Source organism: Amia ocellicauda, chromosome 12 (assembly GCF_036373705.1).
Source record: "Amia ocellicauda isolate fAmiCal2 chromosome 12, fAmiCal2.hap1, whole genome shotgun sequence".
In the NCBI taxonomy this organism is placed as follows: Eukaryota; Metazoa; Chordata; class Actinopteri; order Amiiformes; family Amiidae; genus Amia; species Amia ocellicauda.
In genome coordinates this window covers 967,008-980,284 of record NC_089861.1, presented here as the reverse complement: position 1 = coordinate 980,284, position 13,277 = coordinate 967,008, and positions in this window count along the sequence as shown.

Here is a 13,277-nt window from a genome sequence, read left to right as displayed (position 1 = left end):
TACAGTGTGTGAGGGAGTGTATATTGTCTCTCCTCTTCCTCCTTCTACTCCCTCCTTTTATATTCTCCTCTCTCCCCTCTTCCTTCTCCTGTCCATCTTTCTGCTCTCTCCAGTCCCTCTTCCTCCTTCTTCTCCCACCTTCTCATATCTTCTCTCCTCTCTCCTCCTTTTCCATCCTGTGTCTAAGATTCTGTCTAATCCATGTTGCTCATTAAAACTTAACGATTTAATCTTCCCTTCCCAAGAGATGCAAGAACACTTTGTGTGGCTTATTTATTGTGTTATCTGTCAAATAAATAAATATATAAATAAACTGGAGAACAAAAAACTAACAAAAAACAGCCATCATCTGAATCAACTAATTCTTAGTTTTAAAAAGGAATCTCTCAGATCAAAACACAGAACGTTTCAAAGGGAAATTAAGATTATGACTCAATTTCAATAGAGCTTCAAAGAATTGCACAGAAAGCTCTTGAAAGGTAGAAGAAAAGGGTTCACTTCAAAAGAGGCAGGCAGGCAGGCTTCATATAGTCACACAACACAGCAAAGCCTGGTTCTGTTCCTCCTGTTCCTCCTCTTCCTCCTCCTCTCTATTGCAGCTCCAGACTGCCGTCCCAGGACTCGTGGAAGAAGTACAGCATCAGACATTTCTGGAGGGTCCTGTCATTAAAACATAAGAACACAGGAAAGTGTCCAATTGAGAGGAGGCCATTCGCCCCATCGTGCTCGTTTGGTGTCCATTAATAACTAAGTGATCAAGGATCCTATCCAGTATGTTTTTGAATGTTCCCAAATTGTCTCTTCAGCCACATCGCTGGGGAGTTTGTTCAGATTGTGACGCCTCTCTGTGTGAAGAAGTGTCTCCTGTTTTCTGTCTTGAATGCCTTGAAGCCCAATTTCCATTTGTGTCCCCAGGTGCGTGTGTCCCTGCTGATCTGGAAAAGCTCCTCTGGTTTGATGTGGTCGATGCCTTTCATGATTTTAAAGACTTGGATCAAGTCCCCACGTAGTCTCCTCTGTTCCAGGGTGAAAAGGTTCAGGTCCTCAGTCTCAGTAGGACATTCCCTTCAGACCTGGAATAAGTCTGGTTGCTCTCCTCTGAACTGCCTCTAGAGCAGCGATATCTTTCTTGAAGTGTGGAGCCCAGAACTGCCCACAGTATCCAGATGAGCTCTAACTAGTGCATTGTACAGTCTGAACATCACTGACCTTGTTCTCAATTCTACACTTTTGACAATATACCCTAGCATTGTGTTTGCCTTTTTTATTGCTTCCCCACATTGTTTGGAAGGGGGAAATCAGTTTGCTTCAGACTTGTAACACAACACAAAGCAACACAGAGCAATGTTGGCAGACTAAGTTTTGGAGATTTCACTAATCGCTGTGCTTTCTCTCCTCTCTCTTCTGTCTCTTCGTGTAGAGTGTAGCGATTATTTCAAGGACAGAACAAGGGAGATCCACTGGAGAATGGGAGGAATGTAAAAAAAGTACATTAAATCTACTATGATTTTACATCTGTCCTTCAATCAGTATAGAAATGCGGTGCCACAACCTCAGCAGCACGGTGGCTAGGATATATTTATTTCCAGTGGGTCCACTCCAGTGAAAGGCCTTAAATAATGAATATCTTCAGTTCTGAATATAGCTACTTTTCCCATAAGTGGTGCATCGCGTCAGAGTGTTGAGATGCTTTGTACAACACCCATGGACTCGGGGAACATGCATATGGAATACCAAAGTGTCACTACAGGTTTTTTTAAGCACCATCTATCCTTTTAACATTTTACCTCTCAGGGGCATTGTGGAGAGTGTTAAGCCTGTTAAAGATTATATGTCAGGATGTGCTGGATGCCTTCTCTTGTTCTCTCTGCACAGAGAAATCATGCCGTTCTTTTTTTTTCTGTATTGTTTTTACCTATGTTAGAAAAAAAAACATATGCACTATCTATCTATCATATATATAACATAATTTCAAACATTTCAGAGCTTTTGTCTTTCATCTGCTCTGAGTTATAGATGAGAGCCTGCCTGCCGCACTTTACTTTAATCCTGAGTAATCACTGGCGCATTATTTGAAAGAGCTTTCCTCCAGAACATGTTTAATATGGAGGAGGTGTGAACTCGATGCTGGCTGACATGTCCGCTCCTTTTCCACAGGGCACTCTCATCTCAGGGTGAGCTCCCTGGGGTTACTGGACAGAGTGATGGGTCAGTTGTAAAGAGACTCTGAAGTTATCAAAAAATCCGGTGAGTCCCAATGAAGAAAATGTGTTTATTTTCACGTTATTTTTTGCTAAATACCGCATCAGTCCTGAGTCTGTTCTCTGGCTGCAGAAGCATCCCACTCTGTCTGTCAGTCTTGGCTTCTTTATTAAGCAGCATTTACACTTCACAGGGCGATATTAAGCATGAATCGTATGGGACTGGGAGTCCCGGCTCCGGAGCACACGTGCAAACGCCAGGCTTGTCCAAGACACTTCAGCAAATGATTTCATGAATATAAACAGGTGCTACACACTCCTATACACTAAAGGCTTAATTTACAATATTCACCAAAGCGTTCTCATCAACACTTAGAGATGACATGCAATCAGGCAAGAGACAAATCATCTCTGAAGGTTTCCAGGTATTTGAGGAGTGCCAGCTATCAGAGATTGGTCATTAACAGCTTCAGCCCATGTTGATTTAAGACAGCAAATGGGCTCAAAATAAAGTCTCAGAGATTGGAAACAACAACAATGGAAAAGCTCAGCCCATAGTCTAAGTTTAGGCTAGTCTAAGATTCCCCCGATTTTGTTTTCACAGCTGGTGACTCCAAATGTGTTAATTACTCCACATTGTGGACCCACAAATCATTTTGGAGTCTGGAGAGAAGTGTTGAAGTTAATCATTCAATTTGACTCCTTAATGAGCCAAGAGGTGGGCTGGAACTAAAAACTAGAGGACCCCCGGCCCACCAGGACTGGAGTCTGACAACCCTGCTCTACTGGATGGTCTATCTGTCACCCAGGATGGTCTTCTAAGGCACTAAACTCCTGTTACCTTTACACCTGGGACTGCGCCAGGGATGACGCTCTGCACGGCAGTGAAACAAAGCACGGGCCTCACAGTGTGAGCAGATTCTCCGTTCTCCTCTGGCCGAAGTGTCTAAACTCTCCTGTGAGTGGAGTCAGATACCTGATTTTCACATCCCACGCCGAGGAGCTCTCTGGTGCTGCTTTCAGTCTGTGATGGGATTCAATTTCGAGTTGTCGTGTCACACTGATGTGGATTGGCTGGACTACCTGTGCAGTGAGAACCACTCACTCAACCCCTTGTACTGCGAGTCATTGACAGGAGATACACATTAAACTCACACACACACCGTGCCCGAAAGCCTTTCACGCTGTCCTCAGACACATCCTGGAGAAACACATACTTGAAGGTACTTCCCTTTGTCTGCCTTTTCTCCTGTCCCTTTCAGATGCAAATCCATGTATTCTCCCAGTAGACAAATCACAGCCTGAAGCCACACAAGAGGGGATCAGTGAAGCGGAGTTGAGCCAGATTGGATGTGGTTCAATTCAAAGCCCACTGGATTGTGTCTAATTCTCTCAGGGTGTCAGGGATTCTGAAGGACCTTTATTTTGTGTCACCATTGTCGCTGCTCAAAGGCACGGTGAGAGGTGAGAGAAATGTCTCAGCTTCTCCCTACAGCCGGACTCCAGTACTGGAGTCGCGTACCTTCGCCAGGCCAGTCACAGGGGTCTGCAACAAACGTCAAGTGCACAAGGACACTTTCCAAACCTTAAGCATCGAACAGACCTGGAATTCTGCCCTGTGTTTTTTGGGGGGCTGGGGTGGGTGTGCATTAATGGTTAACAATCAGGTAATCAACACATTCGCACACTGGTTATTTTGTTGTAAATAGTTTGTAAACAGAGTCAGTTTACTATTTATTATGTGGTTCCAGCAGCATTACATTAGGGTTAAACCAATGAGGAAATTCACAGATTTCCAGACTTATTTTGCTGTTACCCCCGTTTATAAAATAAGTCAGCCGTGTCTTGCACCCCCAGAGAGGGCATGTCGCAGCCCTGTTTAAGAACCCCTGCCCAAAACCCCAAAATAACCCAGAGCATTGCTGCCTTGATGGCGAACGTCCCATGGTGGAATAATCACCTTATTAGCACACTGTACATTATTATTATGTTTGTGTAAAGCGGGGGTCCTCTGTGCCGGTGGGATCGGCTCAATGATGTAGATGCACTCCTTTCAGAACCATGCTTGGACGCCCTGGGAATTCAGGTCATCAGCATCGGACCTGCCGACTGATGGACGGATGTATTTTCCTGCAAATGTCACACACAGACACCAGGCTTTGTGGGTATTGTGGGTTATCCCCAAGAGACCAAGCCCAGGTAAATACATCTGTCAGTGCCTTCAAATCAGATAATACCTGCAATTGCCTGGCTTCACAAAGGCAGTAAATCCATTCAGCAGACTCCCACCGTCCCAACTCACTGTCACTCACTGATACGTTCTTAATAAATCTGAGGTCTCACTGTGGAATTAGCTGCTCTGGGGGAATCTGTTTTACAGGCTGATATCTCAGAACTGAGAGTCAATTCAACAATGGCAATCCCAACACCGGTCTCGCTCTGAAATGACTGCTGTTCCTGCTGTCTCGTCTATTTTTGTGGCAATGGCGAGGGGATTGCGGTGACTGTGGAAGTGGGTCGCAGGTGCTTTTCATAGCAGTCGGGTCCATTTCTAAAACCACAGAGCAGACAAGCTGTGGATTGTTTAAACAGGGATTCCAGTTTTTTATATGTTTTCATTAAAATACAGATGACAGCAAAACAGAGAAACTCTCTCATATTCACAGAGCCAAACAAAATATGATCACTCCGTAAGAAATACAAAATAAATTATTATATATTTTTTTCTTCATTTTGTACATGTAACACTTTACTCTTTAAGGGAAACCAATCAATAGACCTGGAGACACACTCAATAGGGGAGAGATTCACAATACAGTATGCAAAGAGAGGGACTGTTGACTTTAACTAGTGTGTTCTCTGGCGATTACTGTGTCTCTTCAGTCTCCTGTGAAGTGTTCTTAAGAGTGTGTCTTCTGTGTCCTCTGCAATATTTCTACCTAATCTTCTCCATCTCTTTTTCCTTTTTCCTTTTTTTCCTTTTAATGGTGGCTGTCTTATGGTGTCACAACCCTTTTACAGCTTGACAAAGCAAACTTTTTGCTGGTTCTCCGTTCTTCTACAGATGACCTTTTTAAACAGATAACTTCAAAGGCAGCTCTTTTGCTTCCCTCGCTGCTGCACATTATATCTGTGCTCCTGAAGTCTTAAGAGCTTTTAAGTTCTCATGAGTCACTGCTTTGATTCGCCTCCTCCATAAGTGCTTGTTTCAGAGAAGAGCATGACCACGTTTACCCAAACGCTGCCAGTCCCCCAATTTATATCTATATGTTTCAATGCATTTCTGCAGCAATTTTCCCGAGTCTGTATGTCTGTCGTGTCTTCTCAATGGGCTGCGTTGGAGATGATGATGTAAAATCACACGTCCCAATGCAGGGAAGATGCATTTCATTCCCCTGAGGTCGGATTTGGGGAAACTTGATTTGCAGAGTTACCTTCTTTGATGATTTTTATTTACTTCTCAACATCCTCACTTGGACCAGATCTTTGCTCTACCCACACATTGCAAATGACAGACACTGATGTCAGAAGCCACTTTTGATTTGTAATAAATACAATTGTGGTACGATGCAGAATTGTCTAGGTCTAATTGTAGGTCTAGGCCAGTGCTTCCCAGCCCGGGCTCTGGGGCCCCATTGACTTCTCCAAACTGCTGGCATTTGTTCCAACAGAGCTCTTGACTTGATTGGTTTAATTCTTGTATCGTATATTGTGAAGGATCAGCTTCCCTTCACTGACGAAACCCAGAAACACACACACACAGATACACTCACCTAAAGGATTATTAGGAACACCAGACTAATACTGTGTTTGACCCCCTTTCGCCTTCAGAACTGCCTTAATTCTACGTGGCATTGATTCAACAAGGTGCTGAAAGCATTCTTTAGAAATGTTGGCCCATATTGATAGGATAGCATCTTGCAGTTGATGGAGATTTGTGGGATGCACATCCAGGGCACAAAGCTCCCATTCCACCACATCCCAAAGATGCTCTATTGGGTTGATCTGGTGACTGTGGGGGCCAGTTTAGTACAGTGAACTCATTGTCATGTTCAAGAAACCAATTTGAAATGATTCGACCTTTGTGACATGGTGCATTATCCTGCTGGAAGTAGCCATCAGAGGATGGGTACGTGGTGGTCATAAAGGGATGGACATGGTCAGAAACAATGCTCAGGTAGGCCGTGGCATTTAAACGATGCCCAATTGGCACTAAGGGGCCTAAAGTGTGCCAAGAAAACATCCCCCACACCATTACACCACCACCACCAGCCTGCACAGTGGTAACAAGGCATGATGGATCCATGTTCTCATTCTGTTTACACCAAATTCCTACTCTACCATCTGAATGTCTCAACAGAAATCGAGACTCATCAGACCAGGCAACATTTTTCCAGTCTTCAACTGTCCAATTTTGGTGAGCTTGTGCAAATTGTAGCCTCTTTTTCCTATTTGTAGTGGAGATGAGTGGTACCCGGTGGGGTCTTCTGCTGTTGTAGCCCATCCGCCTCAAGGTTGTACGTGTTGTGGCTTCACAAATGCTTTGCTGCATACCTCGGTTGTAACGAGTGGTTATTTCAGTCAAAGTTGCTCTTCTATCAGCTTGAATCAGTCGGCCCATTCTCCTCTGACCTCTAGCATCAACAAGGCATTTTCGCCCACAGGACTGCCGCATACTGGACGTTTTTCCCTTTTCACACCATTCTTTGTAAACCCTAGAAATGGTTGTGCGTGAAAATCCCAGTAACTGAGCAGATTGTGAAATACTCTGGCACCAACAACCATGCCACGCTCAAAATTGCTTAAATCACCTTTCTTTCCCATTCAGACATTCAGTTTGGAGTTCAGGAGATTGTCTTGACCAGGACCACACCCCTAAATGCATTGAAGCAACTGCCATGTGATTGGTTGGTTAGATAATTGCATTAATGAGAAATTGAACAGGTGTTCCTAATAATCCTTTAGGTGAGTGTATATGTGGAAATGCCGTGGCGTGTATTTATTGTCAACAAAACCAACCAAACAAAAACCTAACCCGTCTCTGGGTCCTCAAATATACACAAACTGAAATTAGCTGACCAGGGACAGCTACGTCTGTTTACCCTGGGAAAAAAAAACTTTGTTTTCTGCACAAAGCTACACTGTATTTTTTGTTTCTTTTCCCTCGTATTGTGCTTTGTTCTGCCTTTTCTCTTTGCCCTCTCTGTGCTTTTAAATAATTCTCACCAAGTGCATTCGATTATCCCCTTAAATCAGACAACAAACAACAACCAATTATTAGACAACAGCCAATTAAATCCTGAAAAGGCTCTACCAAGATGGCCACCTTGACTTTAGCCTCCTTTATCAAGATGTAGTGCACCTTCCTCAACCCTCAGGGTCCCAGAGCCTCCCGATTCACCTCTGGGAATGTAGACTCCATCACAATAAATACACCGACCAGCCATAACATTAAGACCACTGACAGGTGAAGTGAATAACACTGATAATCTCGTTATCATGGCACCTGTCAGTGGGTGGGATATATTAGGCAGCAAGTGAACATTTTGTCCTCAAAGTTGATGTGTTAGAAGCAGGAAAAATGGGCAAGCGTAAGGATCTGAGCGACTTTGACATGGGCCACATTGTGATGGCTAGACGACTGGGTCAGAGCATCTCCAAAACTGCAGCTCTTGTGGGGTGTTCCCGGTCTGCAGTGGTCAGTACCTATCAAAAGTGTCCAAGGAAGGAAAAGCGGTGAACCGGCGACAGGGTCATGGGCGGCCAACAGACGAGCTACTGTAGCTCAAATTGCTGAAAAAGTGAATGCTGGTTCTGATAGAAAGGTGTCAGAACACACAGTGCATCGCAGTTTGTTGCGTATGGGGCCGCGTAGCCGCAGACCAGTCAGGGTGCCCATGCTGACCCCTGTCCATTGCCGAAAGCACCTACAAAGGGCACGTGAGCATCAGAACTGGACCACGGAGCAATGGAAGAAGGTGGCCTGGTCTGATGAATCACGAGTTCAAGGTGTAGACTTGGCATCCAAATTCCCCAGATCTCAATCCAATCGAGCATCTGTGGGATGTGCTGGACAAACAAGTCCGATCCATGGAGGCCCCACCTCGCAACTTACAGGACTTAAAGGATCTGCTGCTAACGTCTTGGTGCCAGATACCACAGCACACCTTCAGAGGTCTAGTGGAGTCCATGCCTCGACGGGTCAGGGCTGTTTTGGCGGCAAAAGGGGGACCTACACAATATTAGGCAGATGATCATAATGTTATCTGGGACTGTGATGTGGAATGGAGGGGCTGCAATGTGTGTGATTGTGTGTGTCAGTTCGTTGTGTTCATTTAACTTCACATGATCAGATATTTAAAATTAAAAACTTCTGATTAGGGAGATTATTAGTCCAATTAAGTAACTGACAGCTTGGTTGGAACCAAGATCCTCAGAGCCCTGGATCCCCAGGGCCAGTACCATGATCTGCAGGCGGGGCGCCCTGTGTGTTCAGGTGTGTGACAGTGGCGCTGTGGAGCTGCAACATGGAATTGAGAAGAACACATTGAAAAGAAGAAAACATGTATATCTTGCAGGTCACAGCAACAACGTTTCACAGTCATAAGAGTGTTTATATATAGATGTTGTATCCATATGAACAATGCTTTAACATCAAAACCAAAGAAAGAAATCACTTTACTTAGTTAACCACAGCACCAAATGAACCAGCTTCAATCACCATTTACAGTCTGGTACAGATTATTATTATTATTATTATTATTATTATTATTATTATTATTATTATTATTATTATTAAGCAGAGATCTACTATTTGACAGTGTTTGTGAGAATGAAATGACCGAAAGTAGACAGAAAAATAAGTAATTATGAGACTTTGCAAAACATAACTTCTGGTTGGAGTAGATTGTGTCAGATCGTTATCTTCTTTTGTTCTTAGATGAAAACATTTCATTCAGTCCTGAAGATAATGAAGTTAGAATCTTATTCTCATGACTGCAGTACTGTTCTGTGTTTCTATTGTCTTCCTTTCCTTTTAAACGAAACTGAAACAGTAATTAGGAATTGTTGCTGGCATCATAAAATCTGTGGAGAATGGATTTGTATTTGTTTGTGTAAAGCTGTCTGGTTGTGTTGTCCTAACTTCTTTACAAGGTTGTTGGGAGGTAAAGTTATGGACTGAAGCTAACAGACTTGCCCACTCTCCCTCCCTCCCTCTATCTCTCTCATTCTCTCTCTTTCTGTAGAGAAACAGCAGAGTGGCATGTATTATTATTATTATTATTATTATTATTATTATTATTATTATTATTTATTTCTTAGCAGACGCCCTTATCCAGGGTGCAAAGTGCAATAATACAGTACAGTTCAAAACATAATTTACAAATTCCAATTTACGCAAGTATATAGGATATATACAGTAAACAATGTAAGTCTAACATCCTAGATTGGAAAAGCTAATAAGTGCAGACAAAATGTGAAGTCACAGTTACGAGCTAAGGGAGAGGGGGCATGGGGGAAATCAACTAAACAACACGAGTACTAGCAATGCAAAAGTAGTATGACGAAAACATTATATAAGTGCAATTTTACAGGAGAGCTGAGCCACGCAGGGGAATAACAGCTAAATTACAGGTACAGTCTGAAAAGATGCGTCTTGAGTAAGCGCCGGAATGAGGTAAAGGACTCGCTGTTTTGACTTCGGTGGGCAGGTCGTTCAGGGATGAGAAGAAGCGGCTCTGGAGGAGGGAGAGTGGAGAGGAGGCAGAGTTAGTCTTCTGGCACTGGAGGAGTGCAGTGGTCTGGAGGGGATGTATGGAGAGACCAGTGACTGAAGGTAACTCGGTGCAGTGTGGTGAGACAGCAGTAGGTGAGGGTCAAAGTCTTGAACTGAATGCGTGCCGCTATCGGGAGCCAGTGGAGGGAGCGGAGCAGTGGAGTAGTGTGTGCGAATCGGGGCAGAGAGAATACCAGACGACAACACTTCTGATTATGTGGGAAACTGCGACAGTGAGCGCAGAGTGAGCACTGCTGTGGGGCTACATACATTCACTGTGTGAATACTGTGTAATTATCACCTCCCAATCTCCTTCCAAAACACAGAACAGGGCACCAGCACTGGTCTGCACACTGGCACCAGTGACCCACATAACACGAAACGTGAAAAATCATGAAACATTAATCCAGATTGTTGCTGGATTTACTTTTGTCATCAGTTCTGTAAAACTCATGCCAACTGATCTACATTATAATCATTATATAAATACAATATCAATGTTAGTTCACTGAAAATATATTTCACTGTCTTCCAGGCAAGCTTTGAAAAAGATAAGAAATTTCAGGCAGGGAAAAGGAAAAACAAAAACAAGCAAACCTTTGAGCAAATTCCTAGTCAACAACAACTCATAGTGTTGCTGTTGTGTAGGGAATGGAATCTAAATTAAAGGTGTCACTGTATTCCCACACAAACCCTCAAACACAGAGATACACACACACACAAGACAACATGGTTTCTCATTAGCACGTGTAGGTTCGTTTAAGGAGAATATCATGTGAGCTGTATTAAGTAGAACAGATTTTTTGGAAATGATTGGTCGCTTTCTCTTGTGTGATTTAAAATATCCATTGGATGAAACACACAAACATCATCAACAACAAACAAAGGTGATCGAGAGACTGTTGAGATCAGCTGACGGCACGGTCTGATTTATTACATTCTTTGTGCCCAGAGGTTCAAAGTTCATGGCTCCCCACCAGAGGTATGTTACACAGCGTTTCGATTTAGCCGTCTCAACAGGTCACAGTCAAAGGGCCCTAAAGTGCATTTCTTTAAGAGCACCGGACGTGACTGGCCTGGCCGTGGCAGCAGCCTGTGTCACTTTGTTTTCTTTCTGTCCTGGAGCAAATCCAGGTCAGGTGTCTTTGCTCAAGAGACGGCAACTGTTTCTCAGTAGGGATACGAAGCCATTGAGCTTGGTGCTTCAGAACTAAAACAGAAACCTTAACCAAAAAGGACACTCTATCCAAATGGCAGTAATGACATCAGGATTTCTCATCCCCATCATCCCCAAAGGTCATCCCCAGCCCGAGAGAGCGGCTGCTCTGTCTCAGGCGCACATCGGTAATGTCAAAAACAATCCAGGGAGGAAACCGATGACTCATCGGCAGGGGGAAAGGCCAGGCCATCCGATGTCAGATTCAATTCTCACATGTGACCTTCTGGCGGGACGCATGTTCCCCCGTGCGAGTGGTTTTCATGAATGCTCTGCCCAAACTGAACATCCACGCTGTCTCTCTATATCTTGAAGACATGCAGAGATGATATTGGGGGGGAATTCTGTGAGCACAGCTTACTAACTGGCCATTCATTTTCAGTCGGGGAGCTCGGTGTAGTCGGCACAGATTACTTCTCACAAATAGTGCACATACATCAATCTCACGTTTTATATTTCCCCAACAATGTCCTCTCTAGGTCTCCAAATGTTTGTCTTCTTGACTGCGAATGAGAATCAGGGACCTATCTTCTGAACATAAGAACATAAAGTGTCCCATAAAGTGTCCAATCGAGAGCAGCCCATTCGCCCCATCGTGCTCGTTTGGTGTCCATTAATAACTAAGTGATCAAGGATCCTATCCAGTCTGTTTTTGAATGTTCCCAAATTGTCTCTTCAGCCACATCGCTGGGGAGTTTGTTCAGATTGTGATGCCTCTCTGTGTGAAGAAGTGTCTCCTGTTTTCTGTCTCGAATGCCTTGAAGCCCAATTTCCATTTGTGTCCCCGGGTGCGTGTGTCCCTGCTGATCTGGAAAAGCTCCTCTGGTTTGATATGGTCGATGCCTTTCATGATTTTGAAGACTTGGATCAAGTCCCCACGTAGTCTCCTCTGTTCCAGAGTGAAAAGGTTAAGGTCCCTCAGTATAAGTCTGGTTGCTCTCCTCTGAACTGCCTCTAGCGCCCTCACGTTTACACAGGCTGATCTCATTTCACACAGGCACCTATTCTTGTCTACCAGATGTGACTCTGAGTGCCCCTGATTGCTAACCATCTCTATTCATCAGGAGCACTCGACCTTTTTATCTACAAAGCCACAGTTGATGAAAGCGTGCATTGTGTGTAGCCTGGTTTCTCCATGTCTATTTGTGTGTTTTTGCAAGCAGCATCACCTTTGAAGCTCTCGACAATTACTTCAGAGATTTCTGCATCTTCTTCTCTGTGTAATTCCACTCCTTTATACGCTGAATATGAAAGGATCTTATGTGGAAGTGGCCCGGGCCTCAGCCAACACCTGCAGTGGCGCGGCGGGGCCGAGGAGACACAGATTACAGGTTTACCTCTCAGATTATAACCGTGGATCTGATCGTGCAACTGACCACACACGTCATCTGACAGCCGTCAGCGTGGAGCAAATGGGATTGAACACAATAGGTAAGAAAAAAGAAAAGTTCAGCTCCATTATATAACAAACACACACAACACAGCGCAGAGCCCAGTACGGACAGGGATCAGTGCTGAAACAGTCACGAGTTTCTGCACAACTTCCCCGGAATAACCTTTGCAAGGCAGGAAATTTGACAAGCTGCAGCCAAGGCTGAGACAGATCATTATTACCATGGGAAGACCTGAGGGACCCGAAGATAAGACTCACAGGGGAGAGGTCTCCACTTCAAACAGGTGAACGTCTGTGTCTGTTTATTCAGCGTTCCTTCCAACACAAAAGCCAGTGTCTGTGTGTGTGTGTCTATGTGTGAGTGTGTGAGAGTGCGCTTGTGTTTTTGATTTTATTTGCTGAATACAAACCTGTTTTTTCATTCAGACTCTTGTTTGCATTGCACTACAAGAAGTGACCATCAAGTAAACAAACAAACAAATAAACATAATAGCCTGTTTATATCAATATCAATAACTTACGGAAAGTGGGAAAGAAAACGGGACACACAGTACCAGTGAAGAGGCTGCCGAGAGACATGGAGAGATGTCCATGCCCTGATTTCTCCTACTGAGGACAGGAGGCACCGACAGGACGGGAGAAAAGAAAAGAGACACCTTTCTTTGATTCCTGACACGATTGGTGCAAAGA